The sequence below is a fragment of the Lissotriton vulgaris genome, chromosome 1_1 (assembly GCF_964263255.1).
Source record: "Lissotriton vulgaris chromosome 1_1, aLisVul1.2, whole genome shotgun sequence".
Lineage (NCBI taxonomy): Eukaryota > Metazoa > Chordata > Amphibia > Caudata > Salamandridae > Lissotriton > Lissotriton vulgaris.
Window position 1 is genome coordinate 2,115,535,250 of NC_141685.1, and position 24,099 is coordinate 2,115,559,348.

Genomic DNA, 24,099 nt, shown 5'->3' on the forward strand with positions numbered 1-24,099 from the left:
CAAGAAGTAGCGGGCTTAGTTATGTTGTAGGCTACCACAGACCCTTTCTAAATGGTGTTCTAGTGCCCCTTCCAAGGTGCCTGCTTTCTTAACCAAGGATGAAGAGAGGATATCAGCTGCCTCTAGAAAGTTGTAATTGAAAAGCTCTTCCTGTTTTTAGAGGCTTATCATTGTCTCGTTGTTTCTTGCCCTGCTTGCTCAGAAGGGAGACTGGAGTTGCACCTATCATCCCAGCCTGACGTGACCCCAAGGGCCAGTTGATTGGCCTCCTGTTTTGAGCTACAGGGACTCAACAAGCCCCAGAGAACTCTCTGCAACTTCCCTGCTGACTTGCTGCACCTGGACCTGCAACTGGACCTGTCTGAGCCCTGCTGGCCTCTGCTGGAGTGAGTTCCTAATCCCCAAGAGGTGTCCCTCAAGTCATAGACCCTTTGTGTGGCATCAGTTGAACCTTCCCTTGAAGAAAAGGTAAAATCCTGAAATTTTGGGTGCTTTGCAACCACGAAAGGCTTGTTTACACCAAGATCTTGCCATCTGCACCGAACGCCATCATGAAGCTCCGGCAATGCGACTGTTTGAGCTACAGAAAAGCCAGCGATGACCACCAAAGTGAGATCTGCACCTCACGCTCCAGTATCAACAGTCCATGGTGACCACCAACACGAATCTCCAGCAACATCTGTCCATAGCGCCCAACAGGATCACTGCCCTTCAGCAACAACCATCTGCGACTCATTGCCTGCTCTTCACGCTACAGCGACGGCCATCCACAACTCTCTCCCTGCTCCTAGCGGCCTCCTCCACAATGAACAGAACTCTATGCGCTGGACTGTTGAAGGTAACTTTGCCAGAAGGACTAACCTGGTCCCTGTATTCAGCCCGTGCTCCCTCGCAGTCGGCCTGAACTTGGGCCTTTCACCCAGTCTTGCATCACCAGATAACCACGATTAGTGCTTTGTGCTTGTAGGTGTTATACTTACCTTAAATGTTTGAAATTGCATACCTCTGATTCTACTGATTGGACTTTTGTCATTTTGGTCTCAAATAATTTATTAAGTTCGACTCATTATATTAAAAAAAAATTCTGGTGTTGTGTTTTCACTTTATTGCTGTTTGTGTGCTGCATGAATACACATTGCCGCTAAGTTAAGCCTGACTGCTTTTGTACCAAGCTACCAGAGGGATAAGCTCAGGTTAATTTTGTGACTTTTGTGGTTCACCCTGACAGGCATTGTGGCTGTTACTTAAATGGGGTCAATCCGCCATCCAATCAACAACCTAATTTCTCACAATATTAATTTGACAGGTCATTGTGGGACCTCCTGTGAATCGTGATTTTGTGAATCAACCTATTAGTATGTAGGCCGCCTTAGAAAATTAGAGTCTGTTCGCAAAAAGTCAGTGCACATTTTGCGACTAATTATGAGAACGGTCTCTTAGTACACCTGATCCTTAGTGCTGAACCCAATGTGTGTGGACCATTCTGACCATTGAAAGGTAACACGGTGATACCATCGTAGTCAAAGAAAATTGTTAGTATCCACCCCTGTTCAATCACATACTTGTAATTGTATTGCACCATGCTGTAGTTGTTGACAGTGGCATTTCTTAGAATGCTCCTAAACTATGGACAATAAACACAATGAGGCATTCATTCAATTTAAACATGTTATTCTTGTGGCTGTGAAAATCTATTGAGGAGTTTTTGTCAAAATCTCTATTAATTGTGAACATTTCTGTTAAACCTGTTATAAAATCTTGACAGCTTATCCCACATTTACAATCCCACGCATGATATGAATAAACTTTCTGGAAGGGCCCAGCCACATAAAGGCCTAGGCCCAGCTGCATACTTACATGGACCAGTCCTCCCACCAGTCACGGCCCTTTCATACCCGGTTCCTCGCCTGAGGCTCACCGCCTCTCTGCTGCTGCTCCCTCTCCTCCTCTGTCTTCTTCTCCTTGGCCTGTGCCCTCCTCTTAACCTCTTAATCTCTCACTTCTCCCTTTTCTGCCTTATCTCTTCCATTTTCATCCTCTTCATGCTACTCTCATACTCCTCTGTCTCAGCCTTTTAGGCGCACCTGCAGATGGCTTGAGAAAAGATAGAGAAGCAGCAAGGCACCCAGGAGATCATGCTGCCTTCAAAACCGCATTCACCGAACACCACCACCTCATAAAAACAACTAAGAAGACTGCCATACAAGAACGCATCAAGGCCAATGCACACAACAGCAAACAACTCTTGACCATGGGCAACCCGGCATGGAGACAGCAGATATCCATCCCCTCCCAAGACCTCTATGACAACCTTGGCACCTTCTTCTACCACTTGATCAAGGCAATCTACGACAGCTTCACAAACCAAGACCCAACGACCTCACAAGCAACCACCGCACTCAACTGCAGACCCCAGCAAACCTGCTCAACTGGTCCGGCCCTCACCACCACTGACGAGACCCTCAAGATCATGAAGAGTATGCACTCCGGAACCCCCTCAGATCCTTGCCCTCACCACATTTTCAACAGAGCCAGCGCCTTAATCGCCCTCGAATTCTGCTGCACAATCAACTTCCCCATCGAATCTGCCACCTTCCTTGAAGTCTGGAAACCCTCAAGAATGATAGACCCATCTCCCTGCTCCTCCTCACAGCCAAAGTTATCGAGAAGGCCATTAACGCTGACCTCTCTGAGTTTATTGAAACGATCAACATCCTGGATCACTCCCAATCTGGATTCAGAAGCAACCACAGCACAGAGACCGCACTCCTCACCCCCACAGACAACATCTGCATCATCCTCAACAGAGGCGAGACCACAACCCTCATACTCCTTGACCTATTGCCTGCCTTCAATACTATCTCCCATGAGACCCTCTGCATTAGACTTCCTGACGCAGGCATCCGAGGACAAATCCCTTTGACTGGACCCACTCATTCTTCATCGGCCGAACACAGAGAGTCAGACTTCCACCTTTTGTCTCAGACCCCACACAAATCAACTACGGAGTGCCACAGGGTTCCTCCAGGAGCCCCACCCTCTTCAACATCTACATGGCCCCGTTTGCAATCATTGTCAGAAACCACAGAGTCAACATCGCCGATGAGACCCAGCTGATTCTCTCCCTCACCGACGAACCCACAGCAGCCAATAACAACTTCCACTGTGGAATGAAAGCAGTAGTCACTTGGATGAAGGCCATCTGCCTCAAGCTCAACTCAGAGAAGACCCCAACCCATCCGCCTGGGATGACTCCTAGTGGCTGGCAGCGCTTGGAACCCCCACTCTAACAGACCACCCACAAAACTTTGGCGTTATCCTGGACTCCTCGCTCTCAATGAACCACCAGATCCTGCTTCCACACGCTCTGCCTGCTCTGAAAAATCTTCAAATGAGTCCAGAAAAACAGTCACCCATGCACTCGTCAGCAGCAGATGTGACTACAGTAATGCACTTTACGCCGGCACCACGCAAAAACTCCAAAAGAAGCTGCAAAACATCCAAACCGCCTCTACCAGACTCATCATGAACATCCCTCACAACAGCCACAACACCGGCCACATGAGAGACCTCCACTAGCTCCCGGTCAACAAAATGATCACCTACAAACCCCTCACACACACCTACAAAGCCCTCCACAATGTTGAACCCACATACCTCAACCACCGCCACCCCAACGACACTCCCGCCAGATATCTCTGCTCTACCCATCAGGCCCTGGCCACCATCCCACGGATCTGCACCCAAAAACCCAGCAAGTTAGAAGGACCATCAACAATGTGTACAGACACTCGTGTAATCTGGAAAAAATGGTGTGTTCCTCCAAAGGTCAGTATTGTGAAACATACAGCACAGTTCAACAATCATGCAAACTTTCCCAGGAGTGTAGAGGAGGGCCACTCCGGTCTTGTCCAGGCACCTTACCAGGTTATAGTAGCCCAAAAGTCTGCAGTAACCCTTGTTGGCCGTACGCATCAGACACCCTCAGCTTAAATCAGAAATCAAAATCTGGAGAAGGAAAGGAAAGGAGCACTAAAAACTGCTAACCCTCAAAACAAAAAGGAAGAAATAAGATAACGGGGTCTAGCCATATTCTGAGGAGTCTATCGAAGGACACGATACATGTTGTTCACTTTTTTTCACTGTTTTGTGTTATTGTCAGTAGTGTTAGAATAATGGGTATGAAAGTTTGAATTTGTATGAATGCAGGTATGAGTGAAAGTTATTTTATGTGTATTGCTTAGGGGTTTGTGTTTAGACATGATCCAACCATGCATTTTTTAATTATATATACATATGTTACCATGTCACTGTTTTGTAACTTTGATAAAATGATCACTAGAAAATGAAGAAAAAAATAATTTGTTATGCAAAAGATATAAAATAAATGAAAGAAATCAAATATACATTCCATGTCTTAATGAATTATCTCTTGTTCTTATGCAGCATCATAATTGTAACCTTGTAGAGACTTTAATGCTCAATTGTAAAGAAATATAGGCCAGTATAGAGGTTCCCTTCATTGTTTGTAACCCTTGTTTGCACATGGGCCTCATTAAAATAATCTCCCCATGGAGTTGTTGGTGTCTTCAAAGGTGTCAATAGCTAAGTATGACTAGGATACACTCAGTCACCTGAAAAACATGAAACCAGAAAACTAACTTTAGACATTGATGTATGCTACCCATATCATAACAGTTAACTTGGGTGGCACCCATACCATAACAGTTAACTTGGGTGGCAGTGCTTTAAATGGGCCGGTACTCACCGGTACTGAGTACCGGCACTTCCGAATTTTTGGCCCGTCAGTACCGGCACTTCTCTGTAGGTCCAGGAGAGTACCGGTACCCTGATCAACGGCAGGCTCAGTTTATGCATCTCCACCAGGGCAGGGCAGGGCAGGGCTTCCGAGTAGCATGCAAGTAATGAGGTGTGAAGTAGCCGCCCTTTTGCAGAGTTGCTGCTGAAGATTCGCAGCGCCAGTTTCCGCATTCCAAAACTGCAGGGGTTTGAGTGGGCTCTTGACATACTCAGGGGGGCCCCCTCAGCATAGCACTTCGGCCCCCCTAAACACATTCGTTGTTTGAACAAGAGCTGGTTTTGTCCCTCGCAGCCTATTTCAGAAACTGCAGGGGTGCGCGTTCTGGGGCACAATTAAAAATCTGGCTTCTTTGATTCCAATTCAAAAGGTTTTAGTGACCGCTTTCGTCTGTCTTTGCGGCTATGATTGCAATAAAGATGCGTGAAAACATAGAATTCGTAACACATCCCAGATGTGAAAATGAATTTCAAAGATTACTGAAGTCTCAAAGTTGTATTTGCTGATTGTGTCAAAGGCTGATTGTGTTCCTCAATCTGCTGTGTTCAGACAACAGAGGCGCACATGCTGCTCACCCAGGGCCCGTGCACACCCCCAGCTCACAGGGCCCAGGAACAGACCACTGCACTCAAATCGCCCAGGTACATAATGCTCCACTCAACAGCCCAGGCACGCAGCATACGCTCAGAAGACCGAGACACACTTATTATACAACAGTGAATTCATGTATGTGTGGCAGTATGTGCATGACTGCACACTTTTGTGTGTACGTGTTTGGTCAAAGGAAATGCATACACATATGCGTTTCCTTTGACCCTGGGCACATTCCGCTATGCCTCAGTTCATTTTCGTGCCAAAAGTTATGAGCACTCCGAAGCAGGCTAAATGCAAGTGCCTAGCTCTTTATACATTTTGGAACATATTCTTGGAGGGACTCCGTCACAGAGATTCTGCAATGTTGATTAACATGGTTCTGGAGTGAAATATGTCCTTGTGCTCATTTCTCCCAGCTGTTGAATGTGCCACTGCCTGACCTCTTCACATAGGAACTCCTGATAGCATTCTCTATTTCTACACCACCGCCGCCTCCCAAGCAAACTACTTTTGATGGTTTATTCACAGTATGACTTAACATAATAGTGCTTATTTTACCGACCTGTCAAGGTTGAGAGGCTGAGCTGATCTTTCGTACGGACATGCTAAGCACATGTTCATGCATTGTACGTTGGTGGCATGCTTCCAGTCTTGTCGTTCATCTTACTATTTTTACCAAGTCTAGGATGTTTTGTGTTGTCTTGTTTGCTTCATCTGCGTCCCTGAGTATAAATACAGAATCAAAGCACCTCTTTTGGGACGTTATGTGTGTAATGCAGGGCTCTCACAATACCTTCATGGTACCAGAACTGGGAAACTTTCGGAGGGCCAAGTTAACTGCGTTGCATGCAGCCACACAGCCCTGAGTGACTTCTCATCTAGACAGAGCGCACGTGCTAAATCATGGGTACACACATTTTCCAAGGGGAGAAAAAGTTTGGCCTGGCGTGTGAGCAGGATGGCAGGTGCTGTCCATGTAAAATAGCAACCCAGGCCACTCAAACGGTACACATAACTGACTTGCCTCTTAGTTCACTATTTTCATTGCCGTCAGGGTTGGGGAAAGCATGAATGATTAAAAATTAATGTTTGAAACTATTGCTTAATAAATACTTCGCAATGCACTGATATACTAACGTGAAATGCTTCTGCATGTTAAAGAAATGCATTTGTTTGGATTTATGTAGAGACGTTCATATTTTGTTCACGTTTGTTGCAAGATGTCTTTTAAAAAATGTGTTCCTAAAGTTGAGTGGTGCAGGACCCCTTTACTTCTGTTTATTTTTTTCAGCCCAGTGCTGTTCACCAGGAGGCCACAGGCAAAGTTCAGGAGGGCCGCAACCAGCCCCCGGGTTGTACTTTGAGAATCACTGTTTCACAGAGCGGGCATTAGCAATACCATTGTGTCTAGTTTGCCTGTAAAACTTGCAGCAGGCACATGGTGGCACCATTATTTCATCTTCCCCAAATTGTGCTCATCCCTGACTGGGGCAAATTACAATATGTGCACATCTGTGCTATGCCGTAGGTGTGTATTGTGGATCTCATTAGCGGCCCTGAAGCCAGATGCTAAAAAGAAAATGGGGGCTACTTAGAATGCACACTGACTACAGAAGTCGTTATTGTTATTACAATTGTATTTATATAGCGCTTACTACCTCTGACCATCGTTGAAGCGCTTTTCGGTGACTAGCACATTACTCCGGAACCCAAAGTGGAATAGTGGTGGATAAGTGTAGGAAAAATATGTTTTTAATTCGAAAGTTAGAAACAGCAGCGATTAAAAAATCCATGGGAGGTAAGGAGTTTAAAATGGCTTTAATCCCACCTGAGACTTTGTGTGAGTGTTTGCATATGGCTGTGTGCTTGCCTGCTTGTGTCTGCCTGTTCTTCTGTGAGAGAAAGAGGGAGAGAACCAGGACACTCTCAGGAGATTTTTTTAAGGGGACTGTGCGGAATGCTTTTGTGTACATGTGTACTTGTTGCTTTCTGTGTGTGTGCATGCTTGAGAGTTTATAGTATTGTGTCAAACAACAACAAATAACAGGCATTAAGAAGCAGCAAATACCTCAAAACAAGAAAATGTTAACATATCACTGTCTGGCTTTCATTTTGTGTAATGAGGTAATCTGCTTTGTTGACACACGTTTCTCATGTGTTTTGATATGTGGTGCAACTCGTACAGAAGTCATTATGTATGATCATATCTTCCCGTATCCCCGCCAACTTGCCACGCCTCTAGCTCATTTTAATGAGTACCTGCACTTATTTTTTTCCATTTAAAGCACTGTTGGGTGGACCATAATGGATGAAACTTACCAACAAGTCAGGCTCTTCTTGGGGAAAGGTATGCTATTAGTTGTGGTATGCTGCTGTTGTGTGGCACCAGTAAGTCGTGTGTAGAACCAGGAAATCTTTCAAAGACTCTGGTGATGCAGAGGCACGAAATGCAACCCCCTTGCATATTAATAAAGTATAAATGCTTCCGGTTGTGGTGCACCTGCTCCCATTGATGAGGTGGCACCAGAGCAGTATGGGTACCTTCAATGGAAACTACCACATGTGGTGTGCCTCTCAATCCACACAGCCCTGCCTTGATATTGTTAAGATTTGCAGTATACATAGGAAACGAAATGTTGTCATGCATGTGCCTGAGCAGAGCAACCAGGACCTGGTTGAGGACATTTGAAAAAGTTAAGACATCTCATTTGACTCTCCCGCTGTATTCTGAAAAGAACCAGTGGCATAGAATTGCAGCACTACCATAATCTTCGCACTAGGTGGTATGTTGTCCGGCAACAATTCTAATTGAAATTGCAGATTCAATGCCTGTATGGTTTTACAGTTAGGACTCTACTTCTTAATGATATGTCTTTCCCTCATGGTCTGATCCCAATGTGGTCTCTACACACCCACTCATAATGTTGATGTATCCCTCTTTGGTCGTGTCTGGAATGGGTGATGGATATATCTGGATCATAGAAATGCAATGTATAAAGGAACTGCTAGACACATGATGGAACATCACACTATTATATACAATTCCCGGTATATATATATATATAGAGTCGATCCGTAATAAAACAAGCAGAGGATCGAGTTGACTCACTTAGTAGAAAAGATCTACTTTCCCCCAAAACAGAGGACAAGAGTAAAGAACAAATTAGATTTATCACTACATATGACAGCCAAGCATGGCAGGTTCGGCGCAGTCTTACCAAATACTGGGACGTGCTGAGATTAGACAATGATATAAAAGAAATCCTAACAGAAAAACCTGCAATAACCTATAAGAAGGCAAAATCATTGAAAGACTGTCTAACCTCTACTCTAGTCAAGGAACCCAAGAAAACCAACATGATTCAGGGTTTTTTTCCTTGTCTAAAATGCAAGGCCTGTAGACATAGCCACAAATGTACAACACTCAAACTGTCATCAGATCACGAACCGCATAAAATCAATAAACACCTTCATTGTAACACTGACTTTGCGATTTATGCGCTTCGTTGCCCTTGTAACAAATTTTATATTGGGTGTACTATTAAGCCAGCAAAAATGAGAATACTTGAACACCTGAGGGCAATTAAGAACTTAAATCAACAGTACCCAATGGCAAGACATTTTTCTACAGAACACAATCAAAACCCTGATCTGTTGGAATTTACTGTAATTGACTGCATTGAAAAGAGAGAAAGGGGAGGAAACAGATGGCTGGAACTCCGTAAATTGGAGTCTAAATATATCATTCAGTACGACACTTTACAGCCTAAAGGTCACAATGTGGGTGAGGAGTTGGCAATCCACCTATACAGCTAGCAATGTTTTATGGAGATGTTAAATTTGACAGCCGCCGCAGCAATTTCTCCATTCCAATGGATTTTAATGTTTTTAATAAGTGTGATTAGACATAACCTAGACCATCACAAGTAAGAATATCAATGTTGTTTCTTTGCTTTGCAGGGTGAGGACACTTACCGAAAATCATGAAGATATATGCCCACTGGGGCATAATGATTTCTTGAGCATCATGCCCACTGGGGCAGAATTTTGTGACTTTTTCATTTTCCGTTTAATAATTTTGGTAAATAACAACCAGTATTTGAACCATTCGAAGAAAAAAAACGGAGTTTTCAAAATGCAAATTGATGCACATAACATGTGATTTAACATGTGAGATTATGGTGTCCTTAATAACTACCTCTGCAATAATTATCGCGGCAATAATGTAACAAACCACTGGGTTGAAACTCGCAACTTTGTAACATTGTGAGTATTTTGTTTATGTCAATTAGTCACATGCACGCAACAATTATGTGAATGCATCACTTTAAATGGAATGGTAATGGAACAGACCTGGACCCGTGAGCAAGAAGTCGGCTGACTTCGAAACGCGTTGGGTAGTATTCCTTGTGCCTAATAAACCCATCTGCACGTTATTGGGGCTTCGACTCTGGTTTTTTCTGTAGCTCAGGACTTCCAGGAGGTGATTGAATATATATATATATATATATATATATATATATATATATATATATATATATTAATTACCTACTGGCGGTCGCCAGTAGGTATATATAGTTAGGATTTTTTCCCTATGGGATTTCTGAAAATTCTATGTCTAATAACTTTGGCGTTTGTGGACGGAATCGGCTGAAATTTTCAGGAAAATGGCACATTTTGTTTCTGAGCAGCTCCTGGAAATTTGGGGGGGTTTCGTCAAGGGGGGGCTGAGAAAAAAGGGGGGTCCCAAAACGCGTTTTTAACATTGAGTTTTCCATAGGGCGGTTGGACTCACTTTTAGCTCGAACGGCTGAATGGATTTGCACGAAACTTGGCAAAATTGTAGGGACTGTTAGCCCGATGTGCCTTTGCTAGGTCTCAATATATGTGCTTCAGTGGATTTTGAGAAATTAACGTTTAAATCAAGATATATATCTGTAACAGCGCTCCGGGCAGCGATCCCGTTCGCGTACTTTTCGCGTTTCGGAACTTTGCGCACGGAAAGCTGATTGGCTTTTCGGTGTCTGTCAACATTCTAAACAGTCCGGTGCGGCCGCCATCTTGTCTCTCGGTAGGATCGAGAGACAAGAGGAGGCCAAAACAAAGGGGGAAATTTCGATAAGGGGGCATAGCAGATCCTCCCTGACCCCCTAGGTTTTATGTGGAGGTTATAAAAGGTCCCTGCAGGGCAAAAAAAAAACAAAAAAAAAAAACTTATTTTTGCGTGGTGAGCGCCTAGTACGCGAACCGGGAAGCGTTCTGGGCAGCGTACTATAAGGATAAAAGAATGATAGACTTTTCTAATACTGTATGTTAATTATTTGTTGTTTTTGTTGTTTTTTTTTGTTTTCTTTATTTTTAATTTTTTTTTTATTATGATTGTGTTTCATACTTTATTAAACTTTCTAACATTTCATTGTCAGAAATGTCAAAATTGAATATAGGGTGTAACTTTTTTTCATTTTGAAGCAGGTTGTCCACTGCTTCAACACATTGTAGAAGTTCGTGGTCTCTACTTTCATCCATAAAGTCATCAATTTTGTCTTGGCTGCTCTCCTTCAGTTCAATTGAAAATGTAACTTGTTGTTCGCCTTCCATTTTGCCTGAAATTTTGAATAAAAAAATATATATTAGTAGAGATTGGGCACTGTTGGGATTAATTTTAGATAGGCAGTTTTTATCAGTGAATTTTTCTTTTGGCAGTGTATAGTATCAGAGTGGAAATATGACTATAAAAAAGTGTATGTAATTTAACGAAGAGAAGCCTAACTCCATTCATAACTATAACAGAGAAGTCTATCTAAATCCATAACTACTACAGAGGGATAGTGTATATCTATCAGAAAAAGTCTACCATATCAAGTTATAGTGCACAATATACTTCAGTTTTAAAAATAACAACTTAGCTTCAGAAACAAGTTGAAGTCTTAGGTAAGTATTGAAATGTGATGTACAACAAGAAGTAGTAGTCAAAATGGCTGTGTTTTCTTCTCTTCCTTTATATATATTCAGGTATATAACCAATCAAATATCAGGTAATAAAAGTAGAAAATGAAAGTAACATTTTCATTGGTTGTCAATTCCAACACTTCAGATGTGTTTTGTGAAGTAATTTACCTCAAGGTATTTAGAGAGGTCTACAGGCTTAATGGCTAAATGGAATTTCAATCAAATTTGTGAAAATGAAAGGGATTGTTATGTAGTATAAGCTAATCTATATTTGGTGAGAGTGTCTCCAGTCCTTTTTCTGTGAATTACTTTCCCACCTTTTTTTTGGACCGCTTCCCGGGAAGCGGTTTAGTCCGCAAACTAGAAGCGTAACGGGAGTCCACCATTTTGTGTTTCGGTCGAATTAAGATATAAAATGGAGGTTAAATAATGTTCAGAAAGGGTAGAAGGGGACACGGTACAAGTATTTTGACCCCCCAGGTTTTCTGAGGGTGGCTGAGGAGGACCATATGTGCGGAGAAAAAACATTTTTTAAATAATTTTGGGCGGTTAGCTTCCAGTTCGCGTACCGGGTAGCGCTCTTTGAGTGTAGTTTGTTGAAAATTACAGAAATAAGTTAGAGAAAAGTATTAATTGTGAGTGATCAGATGAAGGGTAGCTCTGAGAAGAGCTTTTGGGTTTATGGTACATTTAGGTACTTATAAGTAGGTACCAATGCACAGTCTTAAATTCAGAATGAAAATTCTGTTGCCCTCATCTGAGAAGTGAACTCCATCTCCTCTGTAGATATCTTGCATGTAGTAACGCAAGTTATTATTGTACAGGGAGCCCATTCCATGGTCTCTCATGAAAGCTGAAACAGATTTGTTTACATGCTTCCTCGCTTTCTCAATTTGTCGACCAAATTGGTTGGACCACCTCCATTTCTGTCTTTGGCATATATTGGAATATACCAAGGCAGTTTGAGGAAAAAGTGCCATTAATTGCTCAAAGGTGTCCTTTAAAAGCATTTCCAGACCTACTCCTGTTAAAGTGCCCAATTCATTACCTCCACAATGCACTATTAACAGGTCAGGTTTTGGCAAATGCATAAAGGTTTTCACCAATGGTATCAATTGGTGACATTTTAATCCTCTTTGGCCCAACCATTTAATTTCCACATCTTGTAAATTGAGGTTGTGTAAATTTTCTATTGTCAGCATACCTTTGAGCCCAGTGGATGTAACTATGTCCAACAATCCAGACCTTAAACATGGTGGGAGAAGGTTGGGCTGCAGTCAGATGAAGTGTGGTAATGAAAGGGCAGTTGAGGTTATAGACCATATATAGTTAGGAATTTGCATTTACAAAACCTTGAAAATTCACTGAAAAAACCATAGGTTATAGACCATATATAGTTAGGGATTAGCATTTAAAAAACCTTATTTTATTTGCACAAAACCATTGAAATTCCATATATAGTTAGTTGCACTAACTATATATCGCGGACCCGCAATCCACTGCTAATGATGTCACATATTACATCATTCATGACATGGTCAGTGACATCACTGATGACATCACTGATGACATCTCAAATGACATCACTGATGACATCTCAAATGACATCACTGATGACATCACTGACATCTCATTTGACATTACTGATTACATCACTGATGATATCATTTATGTGATAATACATCTTCAGACTCTAATATAACCTTAGATACACTCAGTGTAAACAGGCACTCACAGACTGTCACACATCCATGGAGTTACTCACACACCTAGTCAGTCATGCAAAGAATCAATCACACCTCCATTTCCTCAACTATACAGTTATACACACCTTACTTATTCAAACATATACTAACACATATTTACTCTCTTATACAATCCTTGATACAAGTTCACAATGATTCATACAGCCACTCTCACATTCACTGGCTCTTATGTTCAGTTATTTATATATGTCAACTCTCACATGGAGTGTGTTTTACATATGTACTTACTTTGACATGTAGAACTGAGATATCCATTCACTCACCAATATACTCATGCACACAGTCAACTGTCCATACAGCTGTTTCTACATGCACTTTTGAAGCCATACACCTAGGGAATCAACTGCTCACACATCTATGCACAGAGTTATACACCTCCCAGCCACCCACACACATACTCAGTCTCCCATACAAATACTTGGGCAACCATTCAATAACCCATATAGTTACTGATATAGCTACTGATTTAAACATGCAGCAGTTTACAGAAGAACATAAATAATGATTGCCAAATTAAGACACTTTAATCACTAACCCATGCACTCAGTGAGACACATTTAATCATTCTCTCATACAGTCAGTCATGCACCTACTAAATCCTTCATCCAGACACTTATACATCCACTCATTCTTCAATATGTAAGACATATTTTAACTTTACAGAAACATACAGTCACTGGGTGTTGTCATCAGTGATGTCATCAGTGATGTCATTTGAGATGTCATCAGTGATGTCATCAGTGATGTCACTGACCATGTCATGAATGATGTAATATGTGACATCATTAGCAGTGGATTGCGGGTCCGCGATATATAGTTAGTGCAACTAACTATATATGGAATTTCAATGGTTTTGTGCAAATAAAATAAGGTTTTTTAAATGCTAATCCCTAACTATATATGGTCTATAACCTATGGTTTTTTCAGTGAATATATATATATATATATATATTACCTACTGACGGTTGTCAGTAGGTATATATAGTTAGGACCTAGTTTCCATAGGAAATCCCCAACATTCTATTGGGAATAACTTTGGCGCTGGTTGATGAATCTTTGCAAATTTCTCAAAGAAGATGGCTCGCTCCGCTCCTCTCCTTCCCTGAAAGTTTGGGGGGGATTAGTCAAGTGGGGGCATAAAAAAAAGGGGGGTCCCAAAACGTGTTTTCCCCATGTTAATTTCCATAGGACCTTTAGACTCGGCTACAGCTTGAACCACTGAAGGGAATTACACCAAACTTGTCAAAATGGTAGTGTCTGGTACGCAGATCACGCTTTTTGTTAAATAGTGTAAATCCCTCCAGTAGTTCCTGAGAAAATTCGAAGAGAAATCAATTATATATCTATAAGCGCGAACGCGTGCGCGCACCCCGCGATTTTTCGCGATTTTTTTTTGGGAGGGGGCTTGGGGGGGGGGCTTGGGGGGCTTCTCTCTTTCATTTTATTGTTTTTAATTTAATTTCGAGGGTGCCCACCCCTCGTTTTGCCCCCCGAGATCACCGCCGCCGCCCGAGCTGCCTTAAGATGGCCGTCGCCTGGTTGTGGGCGGGGCCGGGAGGACGTGGTTTCCGCTTCCCCCTGCCTGGGGGAAGCCTTTGCTGTGCCCGTCCGGTCTCCCGTGCCGAGGGGAGACCGGGTGATGTTGGCGACCAAACCATCACTCCTGTGTCCATGGCTAGAGCCCCGGGGTGAGGCAGCCGAGGCGCGGCTGACCGGCGAGGCTCCGGAGAGGAGGAGCCCCTCCCGCGGTATCCGAGGAGCTTAGGAAGGAGCCGCTCTCCGATCAACACAGGCCGGTGAGTGCGGCGCCTCTGCAGAGAGCTCCTCAGAGTCAGGGAGGCAGAGGCACTTATGTTGTTGTCTGGGCCCCTGGTGCGGTTTGGTTAAATTACATTACATTAATTGTTACACATGGTGCCACGGGGCGGACCCCGGCCGGGGACCGTGAGGGCGGCTGGCAGTGGCAGCAGCGGCTCTGACTCAGACTTGTGAGGAATGAGAGGAAGACGTACTTTGAGAAAGAGCGATAGAGAAATCGATTCTGTTTTAGAGTGTGATAAAGAGAGATAAAGAGAGTGAAATGCAGAGAGACAGAAGGGTACAGTGCTCCAAGGGGGGAGTGGGGGGAGAGAGAGAGAGAGAGAACATTTACAAAAAGGGGTGAATTAGACAGAGGCAAATGCATTGACAGGTGTGGTAGACAAAGACTTGAGAAAAATCAAAGCGATGTAAAGCAGAGCGAGCAAAATAAGAAACTGCACAGAAAAAAAGTTCAGGTAAAGAGTAGTAGGGAAGAGAGAAAGACAGAGGGATTAAGAGTAGAAAGAGAATAGTGCTATAAAGTCAAAAGAGCCTCTACAGAGCAAGAGAGGTGAGGTTTACACAGTGATAGAAAAGTGCGAGAAAAAGAGATGGAGAGCTAGTGAGATCTATAAAGAGAGAGTATGAGAGAGATAGTTGAGGTGGAGAGGGTGAGTTGAAATGGAGAAGGTAGTCCTACGAGAGATACGTGTATATATATGAGTGAAAAAGAGAGACAGCATTAGAGGAGGTGATGATGGGAAAAAGGTGCAGAGGTGGAGAAATAGAGCAAGCCAGATAGGAGTATAACACTCACCCACCATTTACTATGCACAGTCACCCTGACATTGTGCAGGCAGTCTGATACTGCTCACCCACCACTCACACCGTCCACCATCCAGCCACCCATCCATCCACCATCCATCCAGCCACCCATCTAGCCACCCATCCAGCCATCATACATCCATCCATTATTCATTCATTCATGCATGCATGCATCCACCCATCCATCCAGCTATCCACCCAACATGCATCCACCCATGCATCCATCCATCCACCCTGCATCCAACCATCATGCATCCACCCAGCATTCATTCATCCACCCACCCACCCATCATGCATTCACCCATCATGCATCCACCCAACAATCATTCATCCATCATGCATCCACCAGCCATCCATCCATCTTCCAGCCAACAATCATGCATCCATCTAACACCCAGCCACCCTCCCACCCACCATTCATGCACCCCATCCATCCACCCACCCATCCATCCATCCTGCATCCATCCATCATTCATGCATCCATTCACCCATCTATCATGCATGCATCCATCCATGCATCCACCCAACAATCATTCATCCATCATGCATCCAACCATCGTTCATGACCATGTCATCAAAAATCGGATCCCTATGGCTGCTCAGGTGGTCCCACAAGGATATTAACATATTTAAACGTTATCCGCTAATAGAATTAGCATTTTCAAAAACTTGCAAATTCCTTGAAAAAACCATAGGTTTCTGGCCTTATTGAGGTAGGAATTAGCATTTAAAAAACCTTTGAAATTCACTGAAAAAACCATAGGTTTTAGGCCTTATATAGTTAGGAATCAACATATAAAAAACCATTGAAATTCACTGAAAAAACCATAGGTTTCAGGCCTTATATAGTTAGGAATTAACATATAAAAAACCATTGAAATTCCTCCTATATAGTTAGCTGGACAATTTATTGATATAAAACCAATGAAATTCCACATATAGTTAGTTGCACTAACTATATATTTCGCGCATCTGCAATCCAATGCTGATGATGTCACATATTACATCATTCATGACATGGTCAGTGACATCACTGATGACATCACTGATGACATCTCAAATTACATCACTGATGACATCTCATTTAACATCAATGATCATACCACTGATGATATACTTCATGTGATAATACAATGCACCTCCTAACACTCTAATATAACCTCTGTTACACCGAGTGTAAAATACAGAGTATCATTTTTGAAACTATTGACACACGAATACCATTTACTACATACGCACTCACTGATTCCTACGTCTACACACACATTCATTCATTTACCCATACAATTATTCGTACATACAGTCACTCATCATTACAACACTATCATATGCACTCATACACCTATGCAGACACTCACACACTGCCACTCATCCATGGAGTTACTCACACACCTAGTCAGTCCTGTAAAGAATCAATCACACTTTGATTTCTTCATCTATACAGTTAAACACAGAACAGCTTACATTTTCACAGATATACTAACACATACTTACTCACTTATACAATCAAATCCTTCATCCATACTCTTATACATCCACTCATTCTTCAATATGTAAAACATATTTAAACTTTACAAAAACACACAGACACTGGATGATGTCATCAGTGATGTCACTGACCATGTCATGAATGATGTAATATGTGGCATCATGATGCCACTTGATGCCTGAGGCTCGAGCCGGGCAGATGCTTTAACTTGAATTTTAATAATCTTTTAACTACTTTGTGGAATACCACCTCCTTTGTGTCCTTTCCCCCCCCCCTGCACAGCGCGCGGATTTAACGCAGCGCGTGTCTCCACCTATTGAGGGTGGAGGCATAATTTCATTTAATTTTAAAAATTACCTCCTGAAACCCCCCGAATCCCGCGCTGCACGGACAGCACATCAGCCTCCCCCCCAGAGCAACCGGCCAGTTCAGGGCGCTCTTGCCGGGACAGCGAGGGGAAACGGCGGCGGCCATTTTGGGTAGGGCTAGAGACGATAAAAAGAGTAGAAGGACTCCGTTCGCGAGCTATGATGCCACTTGATGCCTGAGGCTCGAGCCGGGCAGATGCTTTAACTTGAATTTTAATAATCTTTTAACTACTTTGTGGAATACCACCTCCTTTGTGTCCTTTCCCCCCCCCCTGCACAGCGCGCGGATTTAACGCAGCGCGTGTCTCCACCTATTGAGGGTGGAGGCATAATTTCATTTAATTTTAAAAATTACCTCCTGAAACCCCCCGAATCCCGCGCTGCACGGACAGCACATCAGCCTCCCCCCCAGAGCAACCGGCCAGTTCAGGGCGCTCTTGCCGGGACAGCGAGGGGAAACGGCGGCGGCCATTTTGGGTAGGGCTAGAGACGATAAAAACAGACAGCTATGACTCCGCGCAGCGGACGCGCTCAGCGGGCACGCCACATTCACGCCGGAGTCAAGCCAGAGTCCAGCCCGTCTGCGCCCGTCCGCGCACAGGCCGGGCGCAGGGCCAGGGACCCTGTAAAAAATGTCATACCCAGGCGCTATGATAGACAAGACCTGCTGGCCTTACAAACAAAGCCCTGTTGTGACTCAAACAATTTTGACCCCTCACACTGGGCAGGACCAGTGAGCTGCCAGGCCTGCCGCCACACTTTTCTGTGGCCCCAGGTTTCGGCCTTCTCAACACCCCAAGATAGCTTTCAAGCTGCCCTAATAAATGCCAGATCTGTACCGAGGCATGCCCAGCATATCCAGGACCTATTGATAGATGACAACTTAGATTGTCTCTTCATTACGGAGACATGGCTTAAACCCTGGTGCACCCCAGATGTGGTTCATGCCCTGCCCCCTGGATATGGTATACAAAGAGTAGATAGAGAGAATGAACAACGTGGTGGAGGAGTGGCCATCATATATAGGGACTCCCTCAGCAGCTCAACGGTACCACTGCAAGAGTTAACAGATGCAGAAGGGATGGGTTTTATAATTAAAATCAATGACAACTTCTCCTTTTCGGGGGCTCTGATCTACCGCCCACCAGGACCCTGTGCGGGTTTCCTGAGTAACATAGGAGAGGTGCTCAGCCCATTGATACTTAGGTACTCTAATTTCACTCTGATGGGTGACATAAACATCCACCTTGAGTCCACAACCGATACTTCTGCCGCCTCCTATCGGGAAACCATGGAGGTCATGGGCCTGACTATCCTAGACACCCTAGCCACCCATGAGGCAGGGCATACAATAGATTGCATTGCCACCAACCTAGACGCTTTGACAACTTACCCCCTTAGACCCCAAATATGGACTGACCATATGCTGATTCCTTTTACGTTCCCTCTTATGTCCTACCGAGAAAACGTTTTTAAAAAGGAACACAGCATGGTCACAAGGGATGAATGGAAAACGATATTGTCCCACCCAGAACTTACAACCATAGCCAGGAACTGTAGACCCCAGTTGGTAGTACCTGCTAATCCCATCAGCTTCAGAACATGGATGAATGATCTGAAAGGCACAGTCGGGCAGGGAAAAAACAGAATGAGGCAGGGTAGAAAGAAAACATCTGCACCCTGGTTCGATCGAGATCTCAAAGACAAACAAGGAGAGCTCAGAAGAGCTGAAAGAAGCTGGCGAAAAAATTACTCTAGCCTAGAACGCAGCAAATACAAAAGGATAAAAAATGCCTATCATGCGCTGATCAAACAAGCAAAAAAAAGGTACTTCTCGCTGGCAATAGAAACAGCCAGCAGCAAACAAAAGGAAATATTCAAAATTGTCAACGGCTTTAACAAACCTAAATGTTTAGCGCAGGATATCCCGCCCTCGCAGGCACTCTGTGATAAGATCGCAGATTTCTTTGAGGGAAAAGTACAGGGGCTGACAAAGGACTTTGATGTTCCTATATTAGAACCCAGAATAGAGGAGGATATAGTGAGGCAAGGAGCCATGCAGCTGAAAACTTTCCTTCCAGTTAGTCTGGAGGACACCAAAAGAGGAATTCTGGCAACAAAATCTGGATCCCCCTTTGACCCCTGTCCAGTTAGACTTTTACACCTCATTGTGGACATCGCCAATCCAATAATAAATGCCATTGTCAACACCTCACTGTCCACAGCCAAAGTCCCCCCTGAGTGGAAACTGGCAGCGGTGAAACCACTGCAAAAAAAACAACTCCCTGACCCCACCACATTGTCGAACCTACGACCCATCTCACTACTTCCGGCCCTGTGTAAAGTTACAGAGTCAATTGTAAATAAACAACTTACTCGTTTCTTGGAAGATAGTGATGCATGGCACTCCAACCAGGCAGGTTTCAGGGTCCAACATTCCACCGAATCGGCCCTCCTGTTCACCACAGAAACTATCCGCTCAGCCCTAGACCAAGGTAAGAAGGCCGTCTTGATTTTATTAGACCTTTCGGCGGCCTTCGACACGGTCTCACATGCCATCCTATTAGACCGGCTAATAACATCTGGCGTCACAGGGACAGTGCTTGAGTGGATAAGTAACTTTTTAAGTGACAGGAGGCAAGTGGTGACCCTGGGGGAATTCTGCTCCAGTGAAAAAGCGCTGTTGACGGGAGTCCCGCAGGGTTCGAGCCTGAGCCCGACCCTGTTTAATGTTTATACCGCACCCCTGATAAAATTGATTTCGTCATTTGGCATAGACGCTATAGCCTATGCCGATGACACACAACTTATCCTGGTAATGGATAAGGATAACCAAGCCTGGGAGGAAAATCTCAAAGGTTGCCTAACGGCCACCTTCGAATGGATGCGTCTAAACCATCTGAAATGCAACACAGGCAAAACAGAGATCATGCCTATAGGCCCAAATAATGAGTTCATCCCACGATTATGGTGGCCAGAAAAAGCTGAAATACCACCTCATACAACCAACTTGGCCCGTAATCTGGGGGTGCATTTTGACTCTGACCTGTCTTTTAGACAACAAGCGGCTAGAGTGGCAGGCATGTGCTTTGGGGTAATAAAGGGACTGAGAAAGTTCTTTGATCTTCTGCCCCTTGAAGCAAGGAAAACAGTTACGGTTGCACTAGTAACATCACGCATCGATTACTGTAATAGCCTCTACGCTGGCACAAATAAAGCTGTCACACACAAACTTCAGATGGTGCAACATGCAGCTGCGAGGTTGGTTTTAAAGTGGCCGAAAAGATCATCTGCAACCAAAGCCCTCAAGGCATTACACTGGCTGCCTATTATAAAAAGGGTCTTGTTTAAAGTACTCTTAATTACTTTTAGAGCTGTCCACAACTTAGGCCCATCCTACCTGAGGAAAAAATTCAGCAGATACTGCCCAACCAGAGCACTGCGTTCTTCAACGGCCAACCTGCTTACTGTCCCAAGTTTTAGACTTAAAACTCGAGGGGGTAAATCCCTGGCGGTACTGGGAGCAAAAGCATGGAATACCCTCCCCCCCCAGTTGAGATCACTGGATAAAGAAATAGATTTCCGTAAACACCTAAAAACCTGGATCTTTAATCTACAAGATACGACTGCCAAAAGCCTAGTGTAATTCGGGTCTCGGTCAAGTAAGCATAGGAACTACCTAACATCTGGTGGTCCTTTCTGGGCGCCTAGATGCTCCTTGGAGCGATTGTCGCGCGTTATAAATTGGCATTTACATTACATTACATTACATCATCAGCATTGGATTGCGGATGCGCGAAATATATAGTTAGTGCAACTAACTATATGTGGAATTTCATTGGTTTTATATCAATAAAATGTCCAGCTAACTATATAGGAGGAATTTCAATGGTTTTTTATATGTTAATTCCTAACTATATAAGGCCTAAAACCTATGGTTTTTTCAGTGAATATATATATATACATATATGTGTGTGTGTGTGTATATATATTACCTACTGGCTATCGCCAGTAGGTATATATAGTTAGGATTTTTTCTCTATGGGACTTTTGAAAATTCTATGTCTAATAACTTTGGCGTTTGTGGACGGAATCGGCTGAAATTTTCAGGAAAATGGCACATTTTGTTTCTGAGCAGCCCCTGAAAATTTGGGGGGGTTTCATTAAGGGGGGGCCGAGAAAAAAGGGGGGTCCCAAAACGCGTTTTTCCCATGTTAATTTCCATAGGGCGTTTGGCCTCACTTTTAGCTCGAACGGCTGAATGGATTTGCACGAAACTTGGCAAAATTGTAGGGACTGTTAGCCCAATGTGCCTTTGCTGGGTCTCAATATATGTGCTCCAGTGGATTTTGAGAAATTAACGTTTAAAAACATTTATATATCTGTGACAGCGTCCCAGATAGCGCTCCAGATCGCGTACTTTCCGCGTCACGGAGCTTTGCGTAGCGAAGCTGATTGGCTCTCCGGCGTCTGTCAACATTCTAAACAGTCCGGTGCGGCCGCCATCTTGTCTCTCGGTAGGATCGAGAGACAAGAAGAGGTTAAAAACGAAGGGGGAATTTAATGAAAGGGGGCAAGGTAGACCCCTCTTGACCCCTAGGAATGATGTTGGGGTTATTAAAGGGTCCCGTGGGGAAAATAAAAAAAAATTGATTTTTCACGGTAGAAGCGTTTCCCGGATCGCGAACCGGGCCGCAAACTGGTAGCGAAACGGGAATTCGCCATTTTGTGTTTCGATTTAATTAAATTACTAGGTATAAGGGGGTACGGGAGACGTATCCTGATCCCTTATGTTTTCTGAGGGTGGCTGAGGAGGCTCATATATGTTGATACATGTCTTCCAGCGGCTGTGCGTGAGCGTTTTATTTTTTTTGCTGCGTGACGTCTGTTAACGTTCGATTCGATGGAAATCAGGAAGTGTTGACCGCCATTTTGTCACTGCGATAAAATATTTTGTTATAAATTAATCCTTATTGATAAACATTGTCTGCGCCATCTTGCCTTTTTTCCAATGCCACAATTTTGTCGTGCACGGCAGCCATTTTAGATGCCTTGACCAGACCCACTCTCTGCACGCCGTCGATTCTCAGCACGGCTCCCCACCCTCGCAAGCATCTCCCCCACGCACTTGTCACCCCCGCTCTCTCTCTCATGCATGGGCCATAAACCTCCCCCCATCTGCGCTGCTCTTCCCTGAGAATCACACCCCGTGCCCGCCCGACACCTCCCTTTCACCCTATTCACTACCGCACCCTCTGACACTCCTCTTCCTCTGTGTCCGATTGTCCAGGCCGGTCCCAGGCTATCACCTAGCCCTGCGGATGTAGTTTATGGCCCCAGCTGTAGAGAATCCAGACATGCCAACCCTCCCGATTCAGGCGTGAGACTACCGATTTCAGTGCTAGTCTCCCGCCTCCCGATTCCTGCAAGCAAAAACCCGATTCCTCGGGGGTTTCAGCTGACAGGACTTGGTATTGTGTTACGTGCTAATTCTTCCAGGAAACGTCAGAGGGCCGATGCAGGGGCTCTAGAAGGGGTGATAAACCATTTAAGCCTCATTAACAAGTGCATGGTCTTTTAAAGATCTGTGAAGTACTCGGGGCGGCGGTGTGTGTGCCCTGTTTCAGGAGCGAGCGGGGGGCGGGGGGGGGGGGCCCTGCCAGCAACTTGCCAGGTCAGGCAGTGTTCAACACTTGCATCATCCTTTCTCTGCCTGCTATTGCGCTGCATGCTTCGGAAAGGTAAGAAAAAGAACGTGCATTTGAGTTTGAAATGTCCGATCCTGCAGCAGCACACTTCCAAAGCCCACACAAGACAATAACCCGATTCAAGGCCCCATTCTCCCGATTTTAAAAAAAAAAATCTCCCACTTTGCTCTTCTGAAATGTTAGCATGTATGAGAATCATCCCTCTTCAAAGGAGTTTTAGTAGATGAAGGCCCCCACCCCATGAGATCCGTCACACCATACGGGTTCCTACTATCTGATAACCATCCTGTATTGTGCTTGGGTAGGGGATTCTCACTGTGAGGGTGTGTGGGACCGAGCCTGAAGCGCAAGATTCCAGGGATGCCTCTTTGTACATCAAAGTTTTTACAATTATGTGTCACATTAATAATATATAGCACTCCAACAAAGTAGTAGGATTATAAAACTTTAATAACTTATAAATATATACAACGCAACAAAAACAGTAAACACATTTAAACATTTTTTTGAAAAAAGAAGCAACAATGGTCAGTAGCTGTGTTTTGTGCGAATAGTCCCAAGGCAGCACAACGAGCTGAGTTCTGGACGGCACCCAGGTGATGTCACCTGGGTGCCGCACTGGTTTTTGGTATCCTACAATGCAGCTCCGAAAAATGGCGTGGGGCGTCCCTGGGGAGGCCTTGTCAGTAGCGGTCTGTTGTGCGAATAGTTCCAAGGCAGTAGAACGCGCTGAGATGTGGATGGCACCCAGGTGATGTCCAGTAAACTGCCGCACTGGTTT

General features: G+C 44.1%; 1 long non-coding RNA gene across 1 annotated transcript in view; it reads left to right on the forward strand.

Moving 5' to 3' along the window:
• The window catches only part of LOC147751682 (uncharacterized), a 165,047-nt gene extending 155,198 nt beyond the window's left edge, over positions 1-9,849 (forward strand). The window contains exon 4 of the long non-coding RNA XR_015295879.1: positions 9,374-9,849. This is a non-coding gene — a long non-coding RNA (uncharacterized LOC147751682). The remainder of the gene's footprint in view (positions 1-9,373) is intronic.
• Positions 9,850-24,099: the final 14,250 nt, after the last annotated feature.